A 27,256-nucleotide genomic window follows, 5' to 3' on the forward strand; every position below is an offset into this window, starting at 1 on the left:
ATAAACACTAATTATACCCATACAAGTATCATTATATGCTTATTAGGATCCGTTTGTGCTCGAGGTTTCACTTGACACTTAGCATCCTGTATCGATCTTACAATCGCATCACTCACTACAGGTGAGTTCATACCCCTCAATCTACCATTCAAATGATTTTATGGGGGGATACAAGTTGATAATATTATAGTTATTATATCAATCACATGTGATTAATAACTATCAAACAAGTGGATTTTCTTATACTTCAACGGTTTTATCAAATAAACTCTTCAACACATTTTATAAACTGACATAAAGTAATCTGTTACCATTTAAATGGTTAAAACTCTTTTATATGTTAAACTATTTTAAACTTATATATATTGTCAAAATCATGTCTATATAGATCTTCCCTAACCTTGTTATCTATGGCAAGATCGGTTTGTAACTTTGTGAGACCTTTTTTAACAGAAGAAAGAAGAATAGTTATGTCAGTCTGTAGACTTTGGCGAAACACCTCAAACTTTTCTCGCTTAGACTTAAGAGAAGTAGAAAGAGAGCCAATGGCTTTATTCGCTTTGGTGGTATTGCCATCTGTAGTGTTTTGAAAAGATTCCATGAAAAACTTGGACTCAGAAATAAGAGATTTGACCTCACCAATAGCATTGTTGCAAAAGAGGGTGGAGACATCCACAACTTGAGTTGCCTTTTTAATAGATTGTTCATGTTGTTTGACCAAAGTTTCAATCAGAGCCTTTGTGGCAACATCAGAGTATAGTGAAGTAGATGGAGAAGCAGAAGAAGCAATAAATTGATCAAGTTTGGCATTAAGATCCTTCAAGTGACGTTTGGTGATTGGAGAATCATCATCTTCTTCGCTTAGAACTCGATAGGGGCTGTAATACATAGAGTCAAATTCCATTTCAGCTCCGCCAAGAACTATATCAGATTCGGTCGAGGGAGGCAATGATAAAGGTGTTGAAGTGACTTGTATGGTGAGACCTTTTGTAGTTGCCCCCATAGCAGATACGTTGAGAATAATCGGAGGTTCCGTTATAGTTGTTGTAATGGTTTCTTGTGTGAGGACAGGAGATGGAAGAGGAACAGTTGAAGCAATTGATGGTGAGGAAATAGGTTGAGAAACAACCGGTGGCGGAAGTGGTGCAATCGAAACAGGCATAATAGAATAAGGTGGAGATTGAGGAGGAGTGGGTGCAGATTTGGTTAAATGTACCTCAGGAAATGGGGACCGAGGAGGCGTGTTTCCTCTTGGTGAGCCTTCATGTTGAACATCTTCGCCTTCACGGTGATCGTGATCAGACAGAACATAATCTGAATCACTAGTTAGCTTTCGGTTTCTTAGCAATCCTCTTGATCTTTCGCTTCTTGTGGATAGCCGAAGGTCCTTTTTTGCCTTTTTCTTTTTGGGCGAGGCTGCTTGGGAAGATTGACCTTCGGCTTCCTTCTTCTTCTGCTCTGGTTTCTTTCCCCTCTTGTCCGGTTTATCAACAACCTATAAGGCACTTTGCATTTCTGTAATCAGCCATAACATTGCTTTCGCTTGGGACACACTTGTACATCGATTCAGGAATTGAACCAATGAACATGAACTTCGTGGGGTCAGAAACGATGATTTTTCTTGTGTGGAAAGTGGTTATTGAAGAGTTCAACGCATCCGCCATGATGGGAATCTGAAAATTCTCAATGGCCCTTCGAGTATCTATCATCCAGAAGTATCCACACGAAATTTCAGAGTGTTTGGACGACGAATTGAGGCTCTACACCAGCTGAACCCAAATAAGGGAGCCATAATCCAGATTGATGTCGTGATACAGACCACAAAAAATGGTCATGACGCGTTTGCTGGCACCATCAGACCCAACAACCCTTTCGGCTAATACCTTGAAGATGAGGGTAAAAAACCATTCAATTGAGGTGGCAAGCATGATTTCTTGAACTTAGTCACCGTGGTAAGGACATCAGTGTATCCCATGTCATAGAACATAGTGAATAACTGGGTAGTACTGATGAAATCAGGAGAGATTATAGAGGCATCTGAAGCAAGCTTTAGCATAGAATAGAAGAGAGATTTTGAGACAGAGGTCTTGTGATTAATGATTTCAAAGAAGATTCGTTCCTTTTGTTTATTGTAAGAAGCGGATGAACAGACATGTGAGAGTAGTGACATGGGAACAGATTCAACCTATGTGAGAGGAATCACCAGCGGGAAATATTTGAGACATAACCACATGAAGAATGTATTAATCATAGACGAATAGATTCAGTTCGATGATAAGATTGTGATTGGGTTTGATGGTCAGAAGAGATGATGTAGCGGCTTGTTCTTGAATGGATGATGATTCTGCCATTGTTGTAAAAAGGAAGAAGAAGAACAGTTGAAAATCTCCTATTGTATTCTTGTGAAAGGTTGAAATTGGTAAAGAGGTACATGTGGTGTGAGAAACCCTTTTTATACCATTTCCATGAGAGAGAAAGAATTTTTTTGTGATAATGATACGATCCCCTGAAACGGCACCTGAAAAAGCGCGATTCAACAGCTTGGTTTCCGCAGATAGATGTCACCGGGCGTGGGTTTAGGAACCATTCCAAATTCACGCGCCTTTCCGTCCTTATCTCCTTTTCAAATTCTGAATTGTTTCAAATTCATGCTGACTCACCCTATTCACTTTAAATGAATCGACTCCACCATAAAGAACTGAAGTTGTATGTCTGAGAATAGCTTATTAGCAACTGACCAAGAGTTTGGAAAAATCTTAAAGATTTTTATGCAAGAGTGTGCCAACAAAAAAGAAATAAAGCATAATATTAGTGGGATTTAAGTGATGTCTAGATAGACACGAAACTGTGGATCCTGGGCACGAATCTCTTCCTTCAAAGTCAACAGAGACTTTAAAGTGCTTGTGTGGTTTCCTGATAAAATACGATCAAATACTTGTTAAGAAGCATTGAAAGGCATCCTATCATTATAAGGCCATAACATGTGGCTTTGCTTCAACCGAACTTTAGGACTTGACATAAGACCGAAAGTTGGATGAAGTACTTGTGAGACCGATGTAGCCTTTAAAACAAGTAGGGTGGTATAATTTTCAGTGACTTGGTCAGTGTTATAGAAATCCAAAAAAAAAATTAATAAACTGCATCTTTCGGGAAGAAAAGTCTTGGTATATAGACAATTTCATAAAGATCTCTAAAAGAGAAACAAGATTTCTTGGTACATTCCATCAAAGGGAATTTGTTAAAACAAGGGTGAAAACTAGAATAGTTTATTGTTCACTATCAATTCATTATGGGTGTTGAATATTGGGTCTCACTTAAGTCGTGGTGAACGAAACTAAGATCATCAACTCAGATGTTGTGTAACCATAATCTTCAGTGGTAAAGTCTGAGTGTCTCAAGGATTATGATAATGAAACGAAATGAGATGGGGAAATAATAAGAGGTGGTTAAAGAATCGGAGGAACCTCTACTGTAATAGAGTGACCAAGTAGAAAACTTTTAACTCAATGTGAGAAGAGTAAGGTTGCTCATGACTTGAATGATGTTATCATCCTTGTTGGGAAGAGTCGATTGGTATAAATCGAATCATTAAGGCTTCACTCAAAGTCTTGGAGGCTTCGGTCAACATGCAGCAGCATGCTTCTAGGGACACCTAGCAAGTACATAGATAGAAAGTTTAATCCTGCCCTAGCTTCTTCATGGGATTAGATTTATGATACAAAAAACTATTTTTGGATTTTAAGGAATTTCCTGAAAAGAAATAAAAATAGAAAAGAAAATATTTTCGTGTTTTAGGAATTTTCTGAAAAAGAAATAAAAACAGAAGGAAAAATATTTTTGTATTTTGTGAAAAGTAAAAAAACATAAAATAAATTACTTGAAAAGCTAGTGTACAAAAAATACAACCGAAAATTCACCATGAGTTATGAGGCGAAATGGACTGAGCGTTCAGTTCATTTCGGTTCCTGAAAAATCCGGACCTGAAATAGACTGAGTGTTCGCTCTATTTTGCTTTCCAATTTTAATGAGGCAAAATTGATTTCAGTACTTACTAAGCTTCCATCATTCCTAAGCCTTGTAAAACTTTGTTAAAGCTTGCTTCAGGTAAGGCTTTTGTAAAAATGTCAGCTAGTTGATCAGTGGTTCGAACAAAATGGATTTCGACATTATCATCTTCCATGGGATCCTTGATGAAATGATACCTCAGTGCTATATGTTTCCTTTTTGAGTGTTGCACTGGATTGTGACATATCCTTATTGCGCTTTCAGAGTCACAATACAAAGGGATTTTCTTCATGTTCAGGCCATAGTCTCCTAGTTGACTTTGTATACATATGACCTGAGAGGTACAAGACGCTGCAGCTATGTACTCTACTCCGGCTGTAGAAAGAGATACACATGTTTGCTTCTTTGATTGCTAGCTAACGAGTTTGCCACCAAAGAGTTGACATCCGCCAGTTGTGCTCTTTCGGTCCAGTCCACATCCACCTAGATCCGCATCAGAGAATTCTTGTACGGAAAATCCTGATATGCCCGGTACCATAAACCAAGAGATGAGGTTCAGTTCAAATATCAAAAAATATTTTTCACGGCCATCATGTGAGGTTCGCGTGGATTAGCTTGAAACCTAGCACAATAACAGACAAAAAACATTATATCTAGTCGACTAGCTATTAGATACATTAAGGACCCTATCATTTGGCGATAGAGGGTCATGTTAGCAGCCGGTTTTTCCAGAGAAGATATTAACTTCGTGCCAAACACCATAGGAACCTTCACTTTTGTTCCTCCTAACATTCCAAACTTGGTTGGTAAATTCTTTGTGTAAGCCACTTTATTAATAAAAATGCCTTCGGGTCCCTATCTAATATTCAAGCCAAAGAAAAAGTTAATTGGACACATTGAACTCATCTTAAAGTTAGTCTCCATCAACTTCCTAAATTCAGGTGTTAAGCTAGGATTCGTGGAACCAAAGATGATATCATCGACGTAAATCGAGTAAGTATTTCATACTAGGCTTTAGGAGCTTGTTTTAGACCATAAACTGCCTGGTCCAAAATGTAGTAGTGATTTGGGTACTTTTTGTTCACGAAACCAGGTGGTTGCTCTACGTACAACGTGTCTTCTATTTCTCCATTTAAGAATGTACACTTCACATCCATTTGGCATACTTCAAAGTTCTTATGAGCATCATAGGCTAGAAAGATTCGTACCGATTCTAATCTTTTTATCGGAGCGAAGGTCTCTTCATAGTCTATTCCTTCTTCTTGACAATATCCCTTCATAACCAGGCTTGCTTTGTTATGAATCACATTCGCTTCTTTGTTCATATGGTTTTTGAAAAACCACTTTAATCCAACCACAGATGCATCCTTTGGTGTAGGAATCGGTCTCCATACTTTGTTTCGCTCAAATTCATTGAGTTCGTCTTGCATTGCCAGTACCCAATCTGAGTGATCGAGTGCAGTATTAACAGTCTTTGGTTCAACTTTGGAGACAAACGAATTAAACATGCAAAATTCCACTTGAGAGAATAATGCAGTTTGGTTCGCTTTCAGTTGAGAACAAGTGAGACTTCTTTCCGATGATTCACTAATGATTTGGGTTTTGGATGATCTTTTGTCCATTTAGTAAGGGGAGGGTAAATTGGATCATTGGAGGGATCCAGTTAAGCATTTAATTCTTCTTCGAATTCTAACTGTGTATCATCATCATCATTCGTATTTACATTCTCCCCCTCAAATGATGAAACAATTTCGGCTTCAGGATCATAATTCTCCTCCTTGATTGGACGTTCATTGGATATGGTGGTTGATGGATTCTCCCCCTGGATAGTAGAATGGGAAGATTCACTTGGCTCTTGATATGTAGCAGATTCTTAAGATCCGCTTGAACTTGATGTTTCGTCTTCCGTGATTTTAGCAGCTTCGTCAATTACCTTCTTCAGATTATCTACTTTGTTGTCAACCGCTTTTTTTCAGAGAGAATAGTAGTCTCCGGTTCATCAAAGAGCTTCATATATTCTTCAAATAAGTTGGAGATGGGAACTAAGACTTGAGCAGTTTCAGGTAAGATTTCATCCATTGGTTCTTTGCTAGATGTGCGTTTCTTCACATAGTTATCATCAAACAACACATAATAAGTTTCTTCGCTCTTCTTTGAGCGTTTATTCAGAACCCTATACGCTTTTGAAGTAAGAAAGTGCCCAAGAAAGATTCCTTCATTTGCCTTCACATGAAACTTGTTTCGGTTCCCTTTAGAATTGAAGATGAAGCATCTTGAACCGAACACATGGAAAAAATTGACATTTGGCTTGCGGTTGTTTATAATTTCATAAGGAGTTATTGTGAATCGCTTGTTGAGTAAAGACCAGTTCTGGGTGTAGCAAGGAACAACAATAGCATCAGCCCAGAAATACAGGGGCAACGAAGCAAAGTTGAGCATGGTTTGGGCTGCTTTACACAACGAGTGGTTTCGCCTTTCAACGACCCCATTTTGTTGTGGAGTATAGGGAGCAGAAAAATTGTGAGACACTCCCTTTTCAGAAAGAAACTCTTCAAACACTTGGCTTTTGAATTCCATCCCATTGTTACTGCGAATGTTCCTAACCACCTTTTGCAGTTGAAGCTCTACTTGCTTTCTAAAGACTTTGAGCTTAGGTGTTGCTTCTGATTTCTATTTAAGAAAGAAAACCCAAGTGAAACGAGAAAAATCATCAACTATGACAAGTATATACTTGCTACCACCGATGCTTTCAATAGCCGAAGGTCCACACATATCAATATGAAGGATTTCAAGCGGTTCGATGGTCTTTGTGTTAACACGAGTTGGATGACTTTTCCTGCTTTGCTTTGCCATTTCACATGCAGTACACAAATGTTCCTTGTCAAACATGATAAGTGGAAGTCCTCGCACATGATCACCAAGAACTAGCTTGTTGATGTCTTTGAAGTTGAGGTGCGAGATCCTTCAGTGCCATAGCCAACTTTCGTCAGTAGGCATACAGATGGCTTCCCTCAGATTGGATTAAGGTTCAATGTATACATTTCTCCCTTTTTATGAGATTTCAACAGAACATTCTTGGTCTTCTTTGCTATTATTTCCGACCCTTCATCATCGAACGAAACCTTAAGTCCTGTTCCCACCACCAGTTGCGAGACACTGATAAGATTGTGTTGTAAGCCTTCCACATATGCTACCTTTCTGATCGAGAAATCTCCATTTGTGATCATTCCATAGCCTTTTATTGTGCCAAAAGAATGTTTTCCATACTTGACACATCCACCATCCTTAAGAGCCTGAAACTCCATATCTCCTCCCTTCTCCCTGTCATATGACGTGAGCAGACACTATAAATATACCATTCAGCATCGAACTGCTCATCACGAATAACTTGCAAAATTCAAGCAGGTTTAAGAACCCAAAGTTTCTTGGGTCCTCATGAGCCTTTTACGGAACAAGGAATAGTAAGAGAAGAATCAACCAAAAAAGTTCGTTTTATTAAGGTGGTTTCATCTTTTCTTTTAATTGTGAAAACTTTGATTTTTTAGCTTTTCTTTCTTTAGCTACAGAATTTGGAACTGTGTTTTTATTATTCACAAGCTTTTGATATTGTTTACAAGAGTCGGCTAACGTTTTCTACGTCTTCTTTTCGACTTCTGATATTAGCTTCCCTTGTCCCTTTACATCCACTTTTGGATTTTTCTTTGAGTGAGAGGGATGAATTTTAGGAGTGAAGTCTTGCTTTTGGTTCTTTTCATTTGAAGATGGAGAACCGAAACTACTTCTTTGGTTTCGATTGCTTCCATTTTGGGAGCCGAAAGTACTCTTTCGGTTCGCTTGACTGAAGGAATGGTATTGAGTACAAGGAGTAGAGTTACGATTTGATTTTGCTTCTGCTGTAAGGATTGAATATTTTTATGAGTGTACATAGTTAGGGTTTTGGGACTGCCAAAACTGCTTCCTTTCAGAGAGATTCTTCTTATATCTACTATTACGTTGATGTTTCTGCTCTGACCACTGCTTTGGAGTTTTATGGATATTAACCTTGGGTTTTCGTTTTTCATCACGAGATTCACTCTTTAGCGAGGAGGTTTCGCTTTTCGCCTTGAATGGTTCTTTTGGAACCTTTTTGCTACCACTTGTGCTTGACACATCAAAATGTGTAGGCTTGTTGAGTGGTTCTGCTACATAGCTGCTTTTGACTCTCCATGATGTTTTCTCAGATAGACCAACTGTTTCATCAGCATTGTCATTTGGAGCTGACCAGAAATGCTCCTCACAACCTTCAGCATTGTCGTCGTTTACAATTGTTGCTGTGTGAATCCTATAACTGCATAAACCATATTTTGTGCGGTTTAAACCTTTTGATATACCAACAACCTTTTCTTTCAGAATTCTGTACTTATTTTGGGAAAAACGAGCGAGCTCAACGGAATTTTTAGAAATGAGATTTTTGATGGGTTCGGGTTCGCTTTTGAAAAATTCAGAACAGTCCACCTCATCTTCTACGGATATTTCACTCATATCGTGATCCTTGTTAAACTCATAAATATTTTCAACATCAATTTTGTTTTCTGAACTTAACATGGCATTTAAGGATTCAAACTTCTGCAAGGTTTCGGTTTTAATTTTTAATTTGTCATTTTCGTCCAAAAGCTTCTTAAGCATGTACTTATGGTCTTTGGACTTGATGAAGGACTCTATTTTGTCAAGACCAATTATGTATGCTAGAGAAATTTCATTAGAAGATACAACTGCTTCACAGTTATATTCATCAACATCAATTTCATCCTCCTTAAATTCAAGGAAGGGCAGAATCATACTATTAATTTTCTTTCCTATTTTATAATTTAGATGCAAATGGGTAATATTCGAATATAAACGTTTAGCGGTTAAATAAAAAACATTTATCTATTTTAAAAGCTTTAAATTATCCCTTTGCAAATAAATTGTTCATCCTTAATCTTAACTAACTCGTTCTACATTTGCTCTATCCTAATCCATCTCTCCTCACTCTTTGAAGACACCCTGCTGAGTTGATCAGTTAGGTTAGAGTTTGTTAAGCGATTTTGTGTTAAACTACCACTTAAGCTAGAAAATTTAGATTTTAATTCGTTCAGATCTTTTTCATAGTTTGTGACAGGGATTTTTAATGATTCGAGAATTGATTGTACCTTCTTGATCAACCGGTCGCATTCGTTTATCTACTCGCCAACTGGTTTGGTAGTGAAGCATATGTCTTCTCGCTCCCTTGCATCATCACAACTCCCATTAGTAGTGTAGCCTCTCATTTGTGACACTCCAGCAGTCACCATCAAGCACTTCCCCGCATCATCAATTTTAGTTTCTTTCGCCACGAAAGCCCTGCCATGTGTGGGCTTACGAACTTCTTCGTCCTCAGAGTCTGTAGACCAGATTTCCACACCGCCAAACTCATCGTCCATGAGATTTTCACGCACAATTAAAGAATTCATAGTGTTGTTAGCAGTAGCTTTCTTCTTCTTTATTTCTTCTAGCTTTCGTAGGTAGTGGGCTTCATCATCTTCATTCTCGTTCTTTTCTGACTTCTTTCTCAGTACGCAATCTTTGGTAAGGTGATTTTTGCATTTTCAGAAGTGACAATCAAATCCATAGTCACCAACAAGCTTACTATCCTTCTTCGGTTCTTTATGCTGCGGAGAGTTTTTCGGTTCCTCCTTTGCTTTATCCAAACTATAGCTTCCTTGCCAGTTTTGGCTCTTGGAGTTAGGAAACTTTTTACGCACGAACTTCTTTGTATTTAAAACCATCAAAGCACATTCTTCATTGGTTGGATCAAATTCTGACAGATCTATATCTTCTTCTTCTTCATCCACGTTCTTTCCTTTTGATATGAGAGATAAAGAGCCCATGCTTTAAACCACATTCGTTTCTTTGATCACTGCACTTTCGTGTGATTTTAGAATCCTCACTAGTTTCGCTAAGGAGTAAGCTTTGAATTTTTCATAAGCATTTACTGTAGACACCACCACCATCCATTCTGTTCTTAGGCCATTCATGAATGTGACCTTTTGCTCAATTACCTTCCTTTCTATGCCATGCTTTATCATTTTGTTGAGAAGATGATTGAAACTATCAAACGATTGAATGAGCTTCTGTTATAGTTTTTTCTTGAAGTCTACAAACTCTGAAAGGATTAAAGTTTGGATAGAATGCTCAAGATTGTCATCGGTGGAATATAACTCCTTCAATCTGTCCCATATCTCTTTTGTCGTCGTGCATGAACTAACCAACCTAAATGTGTCAGATTGTAAGGCGAATCTGATCATTCTTAGTGCTTTAATGTTGCTCACAAGCTTTTCCTTTTCGTCTCGAGGAACATCCTTTACATCAACCATGAGTTGGTTGTACTCTTTTTGCATCTTGATTGTTCTGTTTGTGCCAGAGTGAACAAATGGACCTGTAGTAATCGCTTCCCAGATTAAGTATCCATTATCTTCTGAACCAATCACATAGTCTTCAAATTGATGCATCCAAATTTTGTAATCTTGAGTATATAGGATTGGAATCCTGGTGGTTGATCTGATGCTGTTGGAGATGTTGATTGTGTTCGTTTGTGAATCGTCAAGAGACATGATGATTTTATTTTGAAACCTATTCAAGATCATACTAGTAAACAAAGTTAGGGTATGATCGAAGTTTAAGAACTACGTCAATGAAGAATTTCGGTTCTTGCAGAAAATGATAATAGCGGAAAGCCCTAAAACCTTCTTCAACAGAAGAGATGCCTATGGATTACATAGTCTCCTGCTCTGATACCAATTGATGAGTAGAATACTCTTTAGATCGATTAGATTTTTAACATGAAAATCAATAAGAATAGCAAATACTAGAATACTCAATGAATCAATCCATATGTTGAATGATTAAAATGTAGTCACACCTCAGAAGAGCTCGATTAAGAACTTCCACTGTAGAGGTGTGCTAGGGTTTACAGTACAATCAATAAGTTAAATAATCAAAAAAGCGTTAATGACAAGGATGCATGCATGCACCTTATATACTAAACTATAGAAATACAAACATGGTTGGACATGCCCAAACCGAGAGTACATAATGGACCGAACTATCAAGGCCCAATGGCGCAACTCCATAGACTTAACAAGTTCTATCTAGTAGATACAAGAAGTACTAGCCTCTTCCATACTTTCTTTCGAAATAAGAGGAGTAAATCCTATTCTAGTGTTCAGTTTCTTCACAAAAGAAACAAGATCCATCTATGTGGGCCTTAGCAGATTTCTTGGGCTTAAAAGTGTTCAGTCCATATAGCATGGGCCTCCTGGATCACACAAGGTGATTCTTTCAGCCTTGCATTATTCCAATGATTAAACTAGTTTTAAATAAAATATCACTATATTTATTGGAATATTGCTTACCCTGACATATCATTAGATATATGTTTAATTTATCTAAGACTTTCGAGAAGGCAAGAATAACTATTCCTAGTTTGATGTTAGAAGCATCTTTAGCATCACGGTGATGCTTTTACTAGGTATCATGATCAGGTTCATTGTTCAATGAAAATAGTTTAGGACGATGAACCTTAAGTGTATATAATTTCATATTTCTCACGAGATTGTCTATTAAGACATGAACCCATTCATTGAAGTTGTATCTTTTGAATATTAATGTTTCATTTAGTCATTAAAGAAAATGACAATTCATGATAATGAAAATGGATTATTTAACTACAAAATTTTAATAAAATTCATTTAGTATTTTCAATATTTAATCTTCAATAATTAGTACTCTTTTAGTTTCCAAAAACATTAATCATCAAATTTTAGGATCCAAGTTGCAAAACAAATAAATGGTTAGGTATCCTTTATCCCATCTATTTGAATTCAACCTGGTAGATATCGGTTATCAATTGTATCTTATTATATAATTCCTAGATTTATGGGATCTCTAATAACAAATGTAATTATACATGTTTGATCCCATGTATGCCCCAGAACACTCTTTCTTAGGTATCCTTTATCGTAAAAGATTTCCGATCAAATCATCCAATTTGAAAAACTTGTGTAATCGGCCTATCGGCCTATAATTTGGTCATAGAAATCGAGAATACACCACTGCAATCAAAAGATAACACTAAGCGGTTAGGTATCCCTTATCCCACTAGTTCATACAAGAGATGCGCGAGTGTGCCTCAAAAGGATTGCATAGATTTGAGGTTTATAAAAGGGTTGTAACATCCATAAATTTTACACCAAATTTAAACTTTTCCAATCATAAATAAAACCCAATGGTATTGTTTACAAAAAAAAATGTTTTCAAATCATTATTCAATCAAAGTGTCCCAAAAGCCAGATCATATGGATGAGGTGCGATACGGTCACACATTCGCATTGACATGATCTCCCGAAGTACCTGAAACAATAACTGTAAACTGTAAGCCCGAGGGCTTAGTGAGCTACCACCAAAATACCAATACCACACTGATAATATCATATCAGTCATAATCAATCAATCAACATGCATACTGGGCCATCGGCCTGACTGGACCGCCCTATAGGGCCTACAGTCTAACTGAATATATACCGATCCTTCGGTATGACTGGACCGCCACGTGGGCCTACAGTCTCTCCGGACCACTCATAGGGTATGTTGGCCTTCAGCACAAATCAGGACCGCCTCAACCCAACCAACAAGCAAATAATCATGTGCGCATAACTAACATATACTGGCATATACCTACATCAAATATGTTTATCATACGGATTATCAATCATAACAATCTCTCATAACTAGAGTACAGGCCCAGCAGGCCACTAACATAACAATCCCTAAGGATCATAAAAAAATAACATATTGTCTATCCTGATTCCGATCTATCAGATTATAATCACATATATCCTATCATAACCATAACAACTAAAGGGCCGGCCTTGGTGCCTTAGACCCTTTTAATATAGTGAGGATAACTCACCTTGCAAATGTCGACTCGGTAGATGAACTCCGACTCTCAGATCACTATCGTAAACTCCAACACCTATTACCATAATACAATCATACCCATCAGTTCCCAACCTTTGAAGGTACTCCATTAACTAACTAGTCAACCCTTGGTCAAAGTCAAAGTCCTCAGTCAAGGTCAACAGTCCATGTTGACCCTTACTCGCCGAGTACCCTCGCCGAGTTCTAAAGGATCCAATTAATGGTTTGGGCTAGGCTTACATTATTAATAGGTTCTTTTGAGTCAATATGCAGTTTAGGTAGCTTATGTGTAGTTTACAGCCATGTGATGAGTTTACGGCCGTAAGCCTGTTTACGGCCGTAAACCTAAAGGCGGCCCAGGTCCACTATATATAGATGATAGCTAGGTCATTTGATTGTTGTTGATGCCACAAAGTTTACAGTAGATATTCACAAGTTGTACCAGACGTCTTTTATCAATAGAAGCGTGTGCAAGCTTGTTATGATTTATGGTTCTACTTCATTCTCATTATTATTCATTTTTTTGATTGTTTGATCACTGGTAAGATCCATTTTAGGACCTTACAATTGGTATCAGAGGGAAACCAGTGTCAAAGCATCATAGAATAGAGCTTTTGGCCATATTCTTCATTGTTTGCGACTGAAGTTCTGAGAGTTTACTGCCTAAAGTTTACGGCAGCAAACTCAGTTTACGACTGCAAGCTCAAGAAACTTCTTGGGCTGTAAACTTCATTCTTAGACCGTGAGTAAAGCATCTTCAACAACCGCAAGCTTAGATTCATTGACAGCATACAGAAACCGCAAACTCTTTACGACTGTAAACCGAGTTTACGACCGTAAACACCTCCATGACCGTGAACACCTGTTTTGACGAGAAACTCAGAAAATAATTTAATTTTTATTTAAATTAATAATTTAACTTTTATATAAATTAATATTAAGTGGATTCACAAAGTCAAACACATCATAATGAGCTGGACTCTGTGATGGGTACAACCACTCGCATTCCAAGGCTGCTGTCTGCTGAAGGTTTCCCTGAATGGAAGTACATAATAGAAAAGTATATTAAAATAAAGGACTTCAAGATTTGGAGGAGCATCATTAAAAATCCTATCAGAATAACCACCACTGTTGCAGGGCAAGTGGTTGACAAAACGATTGAGAATTACACTGAAGAAGACTTTGAGAAGGTTGAAGAGCAAGAAAGGGCTTTGGTCACTCTAACTATGGCCATGTCTCCGGATATAGCTCAAGGTTTTAGGGAGTATACTTCAGCAAAGGCTTTGTGGGAAGCTCTAATTCAAGTATATGAAGGGAATGAAGATATGAAGGAGAGTCACAAGGACATGCTACGTCAAAGGTTGAACATGTTCAATTACATTCCTAGTGAGACCCTGGAGGCGCAGCTTCAACGTTTCACAACTCTCACCACTGAGATTAGCATATCTGGAATCTTCTTGACAAAGTCTTAAATAAAAAAGAAGCTACTGAATGCCCTTCCAAAGTCATGGGACATAAATGTTGCAGTTATCAAGAAGACGAAAGACCTAAATGGCCTTACTCTTGCTGAAGTGATGGCCATCATCAACGCGTGTGATATTGATGAGAAACAGCGGGAGATAAATCATGTGAATTCATGGTCAGCTTCAAACCTTGGGATATCATCTAAAATGATCTTTCATCGCTCACCTTTTCCTCTCTAGGTCATCCCTTTGCTGCTCAGCAAGCTCAGAATCAACCCATTTCCACTCCATAAGTTACTTTACTTCCCACTGCATCAGCCATTCCCCTCTCTCTCAGAACCAATCATTCGCTGCTACTTCTCCTTTAAATGTGACCTCTTCCTCAAACATCAACGAGGGTGACGAAAATCTTGCTCTCACTATAGGACTTGTTAACTGCTACAATGCTCTTGTAGTTGAATATCTTCCGCCGCAACTGTCATTTGCTGATCTTCATCAGATTCATCCTAAAGACGTGGAAGAAATGGATATTACATGGCAAATTGCCATGGCAGTTTTCAAGGGCAAAGCAGTTTGTGAAGAAGACCGGGAAGTATAACTGGGGGATGAGTGCTGATAAAAAGGTAGGGTTCAGCAAGGGAAAGTTGCGTTGTTTCAACTGCTACGAGCCAGGTCATTTTGCTCGTGAGTGCCAAAGCCGGATAGAAGATTAAACAATGACCGGACAATGGTTGCAGTCGGGAACAATCGAAGTGGTGCTCAGGTCAATAGTGAGAAGGCTATGGTTGCTCAATCATTTGACTGGGAGCATCAGATGCAGGCCCTGAATATATCAAGACCTGAAAATGCTCATTTGGCTCAAGTTGGTGGTGAAGCTTTCACAGAGAATGTTGCAGCTGAAGATCAAATGATGGAGCTGCAGTTTGTGTTGATGGTATCTTCTACTTCTGAACCGAAGAAAGTGAGGTAAGTTTTCCTTCATGCTCTCAAGCTTGTATTTATTATGTTAAAATTCTTCATGAGGAAATTGAAACACTATGTAGAGGAGTAGAGGACCTTAGATATGAGGGCTATCGACTTAGAGAAGGACAAGAACCTCTTAAGGCCCAGTTAGAAACTAAAATAAAGGACTTTAGAAAACTTCAGGAAGACTACAATAATAAATGTTAAAATTATGATTACATAAAGAGACAGAACGCCGAGTTAGTTATTGAACTTGAAACATTAAAAGACAAATTTGAAACTGCTGATTTTGATTTTAGAAAATTTGATGTTTCAAGTGAGGTAGTTGCCAATATGATAGACCATTGCATGCAATTTAAACATAATCAGTCAAAGGGTCTAGGGTCTGATAAAGTGCCTCTTCCTTTCAACCATTCATATCTGTTCCAACCTTTGTCCAAGGAGGAGATTGCAAATGAACCATTCATGGTTTATAACAAGCCGTCTAGTTTTGTTTCGAGAGGATATATTAATGTTGAAAGTACTAACATTTCTACTTCTCCTACAGATCAATCCTTAAATCAGTCAAAGCACAAGTTGAAGGATCTGTTTCTTAAAATAAAACGGAGTCTAAACCTGAAGTTTTAGTTTTAAATAAAGACTTTAATTTTTCTGATGTTGCAAGTGACAATATATTTTTGTGATTTTTCTGCACCTTCTGATACTGATACTGATTTTTCTGATGTTGCAAGTCCATAACTTTATTTGGTATGTACTTGATCCGACCCGGCATGGTCCATTTGGGTTGCATGGCATTGCAATACTTGGATAGACTAAATGAGAGAATATGGCACTTATGATTATTAATATATTATAAGTTCTAATATATTAATAATAGTGTTATTTAATTAGTATTGATCAAGTATTAATCTAGTATTAATTTGGTGATCAAAGTGAGACTAGTTAAATAGATAGGGTTGATTATGATAATCATCAATTCTTTTATGGTGGATTAATGATCCATGGTTTATGGGTTATGGATGTAACCATTTGGAGCTCCATGGATAGTCCATGGGAGTTACAAACCCATGGGTCATGAGAAATGAAGAGTCATGACAATTATGGGTCTTCTTAATGAAACCCTAATTGTGACACCACTATAAAAGGAACCCTTTGGCTAGCAAAATCGTGACCTAGTGTTACTAGAGAGGGCATAACCGATTTTGAGTGCTAGAAGTGTTCTCTCAAGTTATTCCAAGTTTTGTGGTGTTGTGTGAAGCATTTGAGGCATAACATTTGGGGTGCTAGGCTCACAAAGTCTTGAAGGAATCCAAGCAACAACAAGGTATGTATTTCTACTAGTTTTTATGTTTCATATATTCCCCATGCCATGCTAGTTAGGAAATAACCTTGAAAAAGAAATTTGCATGTATATAGAGAAAACATAGATTCAAGGTTATTAGGGTTGCATGTACACTTAGGAAGTGTTAGAATGCTCAAAACCCATCAGTTGACAATTCTAATGTTTGTGATGATACTAATGAGAAACCACCAGTTTCACAAGTTTCTCCATCTGATACACCCTCACTTGTCTCACAACCTAATTCTTGCTCATACTCATGTGAGAAAAGCAAGGGTGTTGGCATGGAAAACAAATCTGAAAAGTGCAGTACATGTTTTAACAATAACAAACAGATTTGTTTCAATTGTGGTACTGGTGGTCATATAGCTAGCAATTGTCCTAATAGAATGTTTGTACAGTATATATGTCTCCGAGAGGAGAGAACAAATTTATAGGAAGGTCTTTAACTAGAAAATCCTCTAAAACTCATTTTCGGAATGATGATTAGAAGGATGATTGTAGTAGAGAACGGGAAGTTTTTAAAATTAATAAGTAGGTTTTTCATAACAAAGTCCTGAATAGTTTCCCAAAACCAAACATGGCTCAGCCAAGATTAGTTTCGTCAAGGAGTAGCTCTGGGTCTTCAGCCAATTCTAGTAGAAAACCCGGATGCTGAAAGCAAACTAATAAAAATCATGTTTCAAAACCATCAATGATTGTTAGAAAACCTAATTATCAATGGCTACCCAAAATAAGTTCCAATCCATCATCTGTATCCTCTAGAAAATTAGTAAATAATGATAAATATGAAAAGGCAACGGGACAACCCAGGAATGTGATGATCTGGGTTCCCAAATGTAAATGAACCCACACATTTTGCAGGGACAGTTGCGGGGGAATGTCGTCATACCTTGGTTCGTCAACAGCGGCTGCTCCCGGCATATGACAGGAGATATCTCCCAACTGAACAACACTTAATTTTTTAATGGGGGGTATGTTTCCTTTGCGGGTGGAGAAGGTGGCAAGATCACTTAGAGAGGAACCGTCACAAATGGAGTGTTAAGTTTCGAGAATGTCAACTTTGATCTCGAATTAAAGCATAGTTTGTTGAGTGTGTCCCAGATATGTGACAAAGGCTATTCTACAAATTTCACTGATATGGAATGTATGATTCTCAAGCCACGCTTTGTCATCCCAGAAGACTGGATCCTTGTCAAATCTAAAAGGTATGGGAATGCTTACATTATTGATATGAATAGCAATCATCCAGAACAAGTTACGTGTCTCTTTTCAAAGATCTCAGAACAAAATGTAGTGTTGTGACACCGAAGACTCGGTCATGCTAACGCCAAAAACCTAAAATGTCTTGCAAAGAATGAGATGGTTCGTGGTTTACCTATCAGTGACTTCATAACGTTTGAAAAGTGTGTGTCACGTGCCCAGGGTAAAGATCACAGAAAACCACACCTACCAAAACAGGTTAACTCAATCAGTCAGTTGCTCCAATTATTACATATGGACTTCTGGCTGTGATTGATGATTTATCCTGGTATACATGGGTCTTCTTCTTATCCAACAAAGTTGGGGTTGCAGAACTGATAAACAAGTTCATAGTGCTAATTAAGAACCAAACCAACAATTTGGTGAAGACGCTTCATACCAACAACATAACAGAGTTCAAGAATTCTATTCTTGATCACTCTTGCGTAGAAAAAGGGGATTATGCGTCAATACAGCTCCGCTGACACACCTCAAGAAAACGGTGTTGCTAAAAGGAGAAATAGAACTTTAAAAGACGGTGCAAGGATGATGCTGTGTGACTCCAAGTTACTAGTCTTCTTTTGGGCCGAGGCGATCAAAACTGCGTGCTACGTTCAGAATCATGAGTTAATCAACAAAGCTTAGATGAAGACTCCATATGAGATCCTCTATGGTCACAAACTATCAGTCAGTCATTTCCATGTATTTTTCTGCTCTTGCACCCTTCTTCTCCTAGAGTGCAACCCGAAGTTTAATACCAAAGCCGACTGTAGAATCCTATGACGTGCGCTGGTTAGAGGAAAACTAAACGGATGCTCGAGTGGGTCCGAATTTTTTGTTTGATTACACATCACTTTTCAAGTCCATAAATGTGTCTTCAGATAGCTCATCTCGGTCTTTCTCTGGTTTGAAGAATGTTTCAGAAGACGAAGACGAAGAAGTTGTCTACAGACCTCCAAAGGTATCCTCTTCACCATCTGAGGGTGAGTCCTCTGCTTCGTTTGAGGGGGAGTCATCTGTACCACCTGATACTCCAAAATCTCCAGTTCAGAATGATACTCCTGATGCTAAGGCTACACCACCCACTCCTGTTGAAAGAGATTTCATGTCTAGAGATGCTTCTGCTGTCACTTCAACTTTCATGGAACTACTCTTTCCTGAAGACATGTCTAATGAGTTTGTAGCAGAGACATCCGATGTGGGACAATCAACAAATGAAGGAGTTGTCAACATTCACAATCTTCCCGTCTCGCTTAATGATATTAGCCAGGAGATACCCTCAAGAATTCAACATGATCATCCGATCGAGAACATCATTAGTCAGCTGGGCGATAACGTTAAAACTAGAAGTCAGAGTAGGGATGTCAATACATGCCTCTACTCATGCTTTATCTCTCAAATAGAGCCCAAGATTGTTGAAATGACTTTGAATGAGGCCAGATGGGTAGACGATATGCAGGAAGAATTGAATCAATTTGAAAAACTCGGGGTTTGGAAATTGGTTGAGTTACCAAAGGGCAAAAAGTCTCTTGACACACGTTGGGTCTATCGAAACAAGTAGGATGATTCAGGGGTTATAGTGTGAAATAAGGCCAGACTAGTAGTCGCAGGTTTCGACAAGTTGAGGGTCTTGATTATACTGAGTTTTATGCTCCAGTGGCTCGCTTGGAGGCTATTCGTATCTTCCTTGCATATGCTACCTACATGAACTTCACGGTTTATCAAATGGACATCAAGACTCCCTTCTTGTATGGCAAGGTGAAGGAAGATATCTATGTTGATCAGCCCCTGGATTTGTTAACTCGAAGATTCCTAATCATGTCTACAAGTTGAATAAGGCATTGTATGGGTTACATCAAGCTCCTCGAGCATGGTATAGGACTCTTACAAAGCACTTACTCGAGCATGGACACTCTCGTGGCATTGTCGATCAAACTTGTTTATCAAGCATGTCGATAGTGATCAAATTTTGGTTCAAATTTACGTTGGCGACATTATCTTTGGGTCTACCAGTCCGCAGCTATGCAAGGAGTTTGAAGGTGTTATGAAAAAGCGGTTCGAGATCAGTTCATTGGGAGAGATGACCATGTTTCTGGGGCTTCAAGTCAAACAAAATTCAACCAGAATCCTGCTACATCAAGCCAGGTATGTGGAGGATATTCTTGAGAAGTTCGAGTTTAAAGACGCAAAGCCTGCATCGACGACGATGGCTGAAAGACCTCTTCTGACTCCAGATCCTGATGGCGAATCCGTAGATCAGACACACTATAGATCAATGCGCACGTTATCAGGCTAATCCTAAACTTTCACATCTTATTTCTGTCAAAAGAATTTTTTGGTATATTAAAGGCAGCCGGAAAGTGGGTCTTTGGTATCCGAAAAATTATGAATTTGATTTATATGCTTTTGCTGACAGTAATTATGGAGGTTGTGAGCTTGACAGGAAATCTACTTCAGGAGGGTGTCAATATCTTGGAGATCGGCTAGTGTCATGGCAGTGCAAGAAGGAACACATTGTCTCAACTTCAACAACTAAAGCGGAATACGTTACTGCATCTGCCTGTTGCTCTCAAGTCATGTTTCTGTGGCTTCAAGTCCACAGCTATGTGGCGGATCAGTTCACCAAGCATTTTAACAAAGCTCGATTCGATGTACTTGTGGGATTTTTAAAGATGATACGTTTTGAGGATTAATATTATTTTACTTTTTTACTTAGCTTAATTTTTTTATTTTAATTTATTTAATTTATTTCTTTAATTCTTATCTTAGATTTTTTACTTTTGGTTAGGTCAGTTTAAATTTGCACATTTTAGTGATTTTCATTCTCACCCACGCACAAATTTAGGGGGACAAATAAACAAAAAAAAATTCAAAAAAAATTCAATAATCCGAAAACAATAAAAAAATAATCAGAAAATCAAAAACATGTGACTAATAATCTTACTTGTAAGTGATGTGTTAGGAAGTGATATTATCAAGTGATAACGGGTAACTTGAATTCGCATAACGTATTAGAGTTGAATTGTCTACGCTCTGTGCTCGATGCGTCGGTAGGCACGAAAGATTCTAGATGGACTTGACTAGGAAGATATGAACTTTAGAAATTCAAGGACTTGACAAATATTGAACTAGTTACATCCGTTTAGCTTTACATTACGACGCTCGGATAGGTTGAACAGGGAGATATACATGGGAATCTACCGGTCACACTAAAAGAACCTGTATCTAGAACTGTTGATTCACATTTCCTCGATGTGCGGATTTTGTCTGTAATTCCGGTATTGATGGGGTTACTGGGGAATTCCGATAAATTTGGTGTGTAGAATTTTTTTTTTCTTTCTATCTGTTAGCCATATGTTGCCTCCTCTGCGTGAACGAGAGATCCGACCTGGACTATAACATATGCAACTCTATCTCTCTGCATCTTCTTTCTATGCAATTCTTCCTATCTGTTAGCCATATATTGTCTCCTCTGCGTGACTCACAATCCGACATGGTACATAGTATATGCATCATTCTTTTTCTCAATCCCTCTAAAACTTCAGTTAGTCATATGTTTCATCCTCAGCGTGATTGAAAGAAATCCAACCTGGGTGTATAGCATATGCATTCTAAATTTATCTTCTCTCTTAATAATTGTCTGCTCACCCGGTGTAAGGAGTATTCTGGAAATTCTTGATTACTGGAGCATATTAGGAAGGGGGAAACATGTCCTGATACAATTAAAATTGAACACATACAGATTGTCTGTAGATGTCGCTGCCCAATTTAGATGGACAACAATATCCCTGGTCGTCGTCAGCAAAATGGTCCCTAGGAAATATATCTAATAATATCGGATCAAATGTCTTGTCATTATTAGTTTGTCCAAAATTATCACAAAATTTTTGTGTTTAAGTGGACCACAATACCGACGATCGATCAGACATGGACATGAAGATGAAGCTACCGACAATTAGACTAAGGCTGTCTTACAACTTTGATCCCAAAGTCACAAAATTAAAATTCAGCGTTTGTGTAGATAAAGTTTAGTCTATTTTGTCTTAAATCTTATTTTTATTTTCTTTTATTTTAAATTGTCAAAGTTTAAAATTCTAAATTTTGGAATTTGGTTTGTTTAATTTTATTTTTATTTTTATCTTTTTATTTTATTTTTTATTTTTTATCTTTGTGTATGTCAAAAGTTTGGAAATGTTTTAAGTTCAATTTTATTTGCTATTTTAATTTTTATTTTATTTTATTTATTTTTATTTCTATTAAATTTTTATTTTGTTTTAGTTTTATTTTTAGTCTTATTTTTAATTTTTAAAATCCTCAAAGTATTATTTTTGAAAATCAAAAAAAAAATTTGGATTGTGCCTTACACAGTGTGGAAAGCGGGTAAAAAGGTCAAAGGTATTTATAGCAGTTTACAGCCATAAACCCTCATTTTTCTGATTCCGGCCGCAAACACCTCTTCATTCTCTATCAACCTCGAATTTTTTTTTGTCTAATTTTGTGAAATTGCTCCGTTCATGTTGTAGGTAAGGGGATTCCGACCAAGGAAATGCATTTGGTTCATGAAATCGATGATTTCTGAGGCCAAAATCGAAGAAAAATTAACTGTCGGAGTTTACGGCCCAAGCTTACGGCCATGAGTTTGTGACTGTAAACTCAGTTTACTGCCCAACTTCGCGGCCAGGAGTTTACGGCCATAAACACAGTTTACTGCCGTTAGCTTAAGGCCATGGGTTTACGGCCGCAAACTCAGGTTTGACCGTAAACCCTATGTTGAATGTAAAATTGTTCTTGATTAAAATAATTTATTACTTTGGGCTAAAATTGAAATCGATTTCGTAATAAAAAATATATATATTGTTCATTGCTCAAATGTCTTTCGTTTCTCATTTGGTATGTTTTAGTGCAAATCAAATGACAGCTCTAAAGTTTGTAGACACGCACAATCTGGCGATAAGACTAGCAGATCCTCCGGTGGCACATGGAGAATTTAAATCGATGATTCATGGCTAAGAGAATGCTGTCTGGCCTCCGCTATCACTATGAACACCGTTGTTTATTAGAAGATTATCAGAGAGTTCTGGCAGACTGCCAAGATTACAAGAGACGATGATGGAGCAGTGATAGTATATGCAGTCGTGCAAGGATGCAAAATTGTGATCGATGAGCCATTTGTTAGAGAAACATTGCTAATCAATGGCCTACCGAGCTTTCCAACTGAATTGGTATTGAAGATGCTCAGAAGATATTAAAGAAGATGGGGTACGAATGTGATTCTCCTCCTACAATGAAGAAGCTTCTGACGCCCTATTGGAGATTTCTAGCCCACATGTTCGTGAGCTACATCTCCGGTAGAAGGTCCGGTGCAGATGAAATATCCTTGAGAAACACTGGCGCTATTGTTTCTCTTGCTGCAGGGATTGGCTTCAACTTTTCTAGGTTTATCCTGGACGAGTTTGTGGTCAACATCAATGCCTCCACTCAGGATACCTTCATAATGTACCCTCGATTCGTTTAACTCTTTATCAATAAACAATTTCCTGACATGGTAAACGAGTGAGAAATGCTTGAGATGAAGTCCTTGGGCCCTCACACTATAAGGCTCATTAAACAAAATTGCAAAGGGAAGGTGATCTTTCAACGACTGTATCCATTGGTTAAACCCGGACGATTTGCTGAGCCGAATGAAGCAACCGAGTCCCACGGATCTTCAGATAAGATATCATCGGAGCCCACTTCGTCAGAAAAGGTGATCTCGGAAGGAGATGTAATCATCGTATCAGATCAAGAAGAGGAAGAGACTGTTGCTCTTGTTGTATCAGTAGATGAGGAGCATGACCTACAAACAGTCCAAGTTGAAGGTGCTTACAATGAAGGGTCTTCCAAGAATACTGTTGAGCCTAATCAGTATGAAGACCTTGATCTTACAGGTTTTGATAAAGATGAGATTCCAACTAATATTGGAAGCAATGATGACTTTCTGTCAAATGTCAACCTCAACTCGTTGCTTGATAATCTCAGTGATGTTGCTCACACGGCAACGGAGAGAAAGGATACATAAGACGCTCTCTAATCGACACCCATGACTATAGATCAGGTGGTTGACTCTACAACTCCAATGGTGACAGTGTCAGGGATTCCTCCCCTTGAAATTGTCTCACTTACTATTGAACCACTTCAGGGTGATGATACAACAGACCAGACCTTGCGGCCTCCATCTAACAGAATAAGACGTGATCCTAGGTTTGGGCCTTTGGATTTTGACTTGTCTCATGATGTGCCGATTACACCAAATACTACACCTGCTATTGTATCAAATGAACCATTTCATGGAGGTTCTACCTCCATTTTTGTAGCCGGTGGCTCCTCTATTCCACCAGGATTCTCGCCTCCTAGGATAGATCCTGATGATGCATCTGTGCGATTAGCTGTGCATCTTGCTCAGTATGAAAATGTAGATCCTTCTTCGCATGGCAAAGGGATTTCTTTCGAAGAAGTTCATCAAGGAGCAGACAAACCGTCAATTGATGAGCTTCAAAAGAAGATCAGTATCCTGGATCAGAAGAACATCGAACTTGATATTCAAGTCAATGACTTGTTGAATGAGAATGCTATATTGAAGTCTCAAGTGTCTGATCTTCACGATGATTGAGCAATAAAGAAAAAGCAGACTTATGATCTTCAAGAACCTTTTATTCTCTTGACCTTAAGTTATTTTGAGTTGAAGAAGAAGCTTGGAAGTGATCTTGGTGACAAATACCAAACATCTGTAAACGAGTATAGGATCAATCTACATGATCAAGCTTTTCCTGTTACCATGCCAACCACTCAGACTTCACGGTTTGTTAATCGTTTCGAAGAGGAGGTCGTTCATGCTCCCCATGTTGAGCCAATCATGCGTGATAGACAAGATTAAGCTTCTGAGAAAGGACAACTCTTTTTCAAGAGGAGCTCTGAAAAGAATGTACCTGCGGATCAAGCAAAAATCACTTTTACGGATCTTGGAGTTGTTCGCTTTAGAGATACGTATGCTGATAGATCTGGGATCATTTCTTGGGGATCTCATGATCCTCTTAATATGTGGATTGTTTGAAGAAAGAGTGGAAACATCGAGCTCTATAAAGACAGTCATGATTTCAATTCAAGGACTAGGGTGGATTTAGCAGAGCGGTCACGATCTCCTTTTTCAAATCCCTTGGATAATCCACAAGCAACTCAGTTCAAACATTTTCTAGAAGACCAGGTGAAAAAGGGTTTTCCTTCGATGGAGACTTTTGAGTCTGTTATTAAGCATTACCCTGATGTCATCGATCCCAAGACTAGTCATCCTCTTCAAGTGGTGATGTGGGCTGCAACCAATTAGGTCAAACAAATCCCTATGCTTCAAAGTTACCCAGATGGATCTCTAAGCTCCATGGAGTATTGGGTTTTCGATGAGACTACATCATCTGTTGTTATCAAGCTTAAAAATGGGAACATTCGTCTGTATGATTGAAGGTATTTCTTCCAGTTCGGAAGGTGCGACATCCATCATCTAAGTACATATCAAATAGTAGTTTTCGAGGAGCTTTTTGAACAAGCAGCGAAAGAGTACATGTCTATGGTTACAAAGATTATCAATAAGCGTATGTGGAATGGGGAAATGGGGAAGGTAGATGTGATGGTGGTCAACAAAGATTAACTTCAAGCTAGCACCAAACCAAGGGGGAGATTGAAGGGTCCAATTAATGACATGGTCTAGGCTTACATTTGTAATAGGTTCTTTTGAGTCAATATGTAGTTTTGGTAGTTTATGTGTACTTTACGGCCATGTGATGAGTTTATGGCCGTAAGTCTGTTTACGGGAGCAAACCCAAAGGCGGCCCAGGTCCACTATATATAGATGATAGCTAGGTCATTTGATGGTTATTAATTCCACAGAGTTTACGGTAGATATTCCCAAGTTGTACCAGACGTCTTTTATCAATAAAAGCGTGTGCAAGCTTGTTCTGATTTCTGTTTCTACTTCATTCTCGTTATTATTCATTGTTTTGATTGTTTGATCACTGGTAAGATCCGTTTCAGGACGTTAGAAGTTCCTTGAAGTACTTGTCCATTCGCCGAGTCACCGGAGTGACTCGTCGGGTTCCATTGATTTACGATCGAACTCTAAGGCCACTCGTCGAGTTTCCTTCTTGCAACTCGACGGTTACAAACACATACATAAATTGGGGAAACTTCAACCGACTCGCGTAGTTGTTAATACATCTTGTCGAGTTCTATGGTAATATTCATCGGACTCGCCGAGTTGTTACTCCAGCTCGTCAGGTCCAAGCCTATCTTCATATGACTCGTCGAGTTCCTTCAGTACTTAAGCCATACAAACTCTTTTAAGCCATGCAATGGTTCCAAATTACAGATCCAAGCTCCTAAGACATGCTTTTTATGTAAAGATGCAAACTTTATGTGCATGCATAGCTAAAAAGGCTCTGAATGTCAAATCCAATCACACAATGGGATTTCATACTCAAGGAAAGCTTCATACATGGCCAAACTCAGAGCTTTATGACTTTAGGACCCAAGAAGGGTCAGATTTGAAGTTACAACTTCAGATCTAGCTCATATCTCACAATATCATCACAATGAAAGCATAAAAACCCTAGATCTCAACCAAATGAGGTCTAGAAGGAAAAATGAGGTAAAGGTGGCGACTTGATACCTCCAAATGACCCTAACTGAGGTGGATTTCTCATTCCCACACCTTCCTTGCTCCTAGTCTCTTTCCCTCCAAGCTCTTCCTTTCCAAAAACCTTCTTTCTAAAGCTCAAGACACACAAGAATGAAGCACCACACGAATTAGGGTTTCTATGAGCTCTCAAGGATTGTAAAGAGGCCAAAGGAGACTTAAGCCTCTTTAAATAGGGTGAAAAACCCTAGGATTTAGGGTTTCATCGGCTAGCTCCTACTCGTCGAGTCCCTTCATGGACTCGGTGAGTAGGTCACTAAACACGCGATCCCACCCCGCTGCTACTCATCGAGTAGGACTTAAAACCAAAGAAATTCTTATTTAAATCAATACCTTCGAATCGGGGCATTACAATTCTCCCCCACTTGACTAGACTTCGCCCTCGAAGTCCTCTGGAATAATCAATGTCGGGTAGTGCTCGCGCATCTCTGCCTCCGGCTCCCATGTCCACTCGGATCCCTTCCAATGTTCCCACCGCACCTTCACCAAAGGTATTTCCTTGTTTCGTAAAATCTTCTTCTTTCTCTCCACGATGGCCCCAGGCCT

The sequence above is a fragment of the Lactuca serriola genome, chromosome 3 (genome assembly GCF_051521515.1).
Source record: "Lactuca serriola cultivar US96UC23 chromosome 3, Lser_US96UC23_V15, whole genome shotgun sequence".
Taxonomy (NCBI): domain Eukaryota; kingdom Viridiplantae; phylum Streptophyta; class Magnoliopsida; order Asterales; family Asteraceae; genus Lactuca; species Lactuca serriola.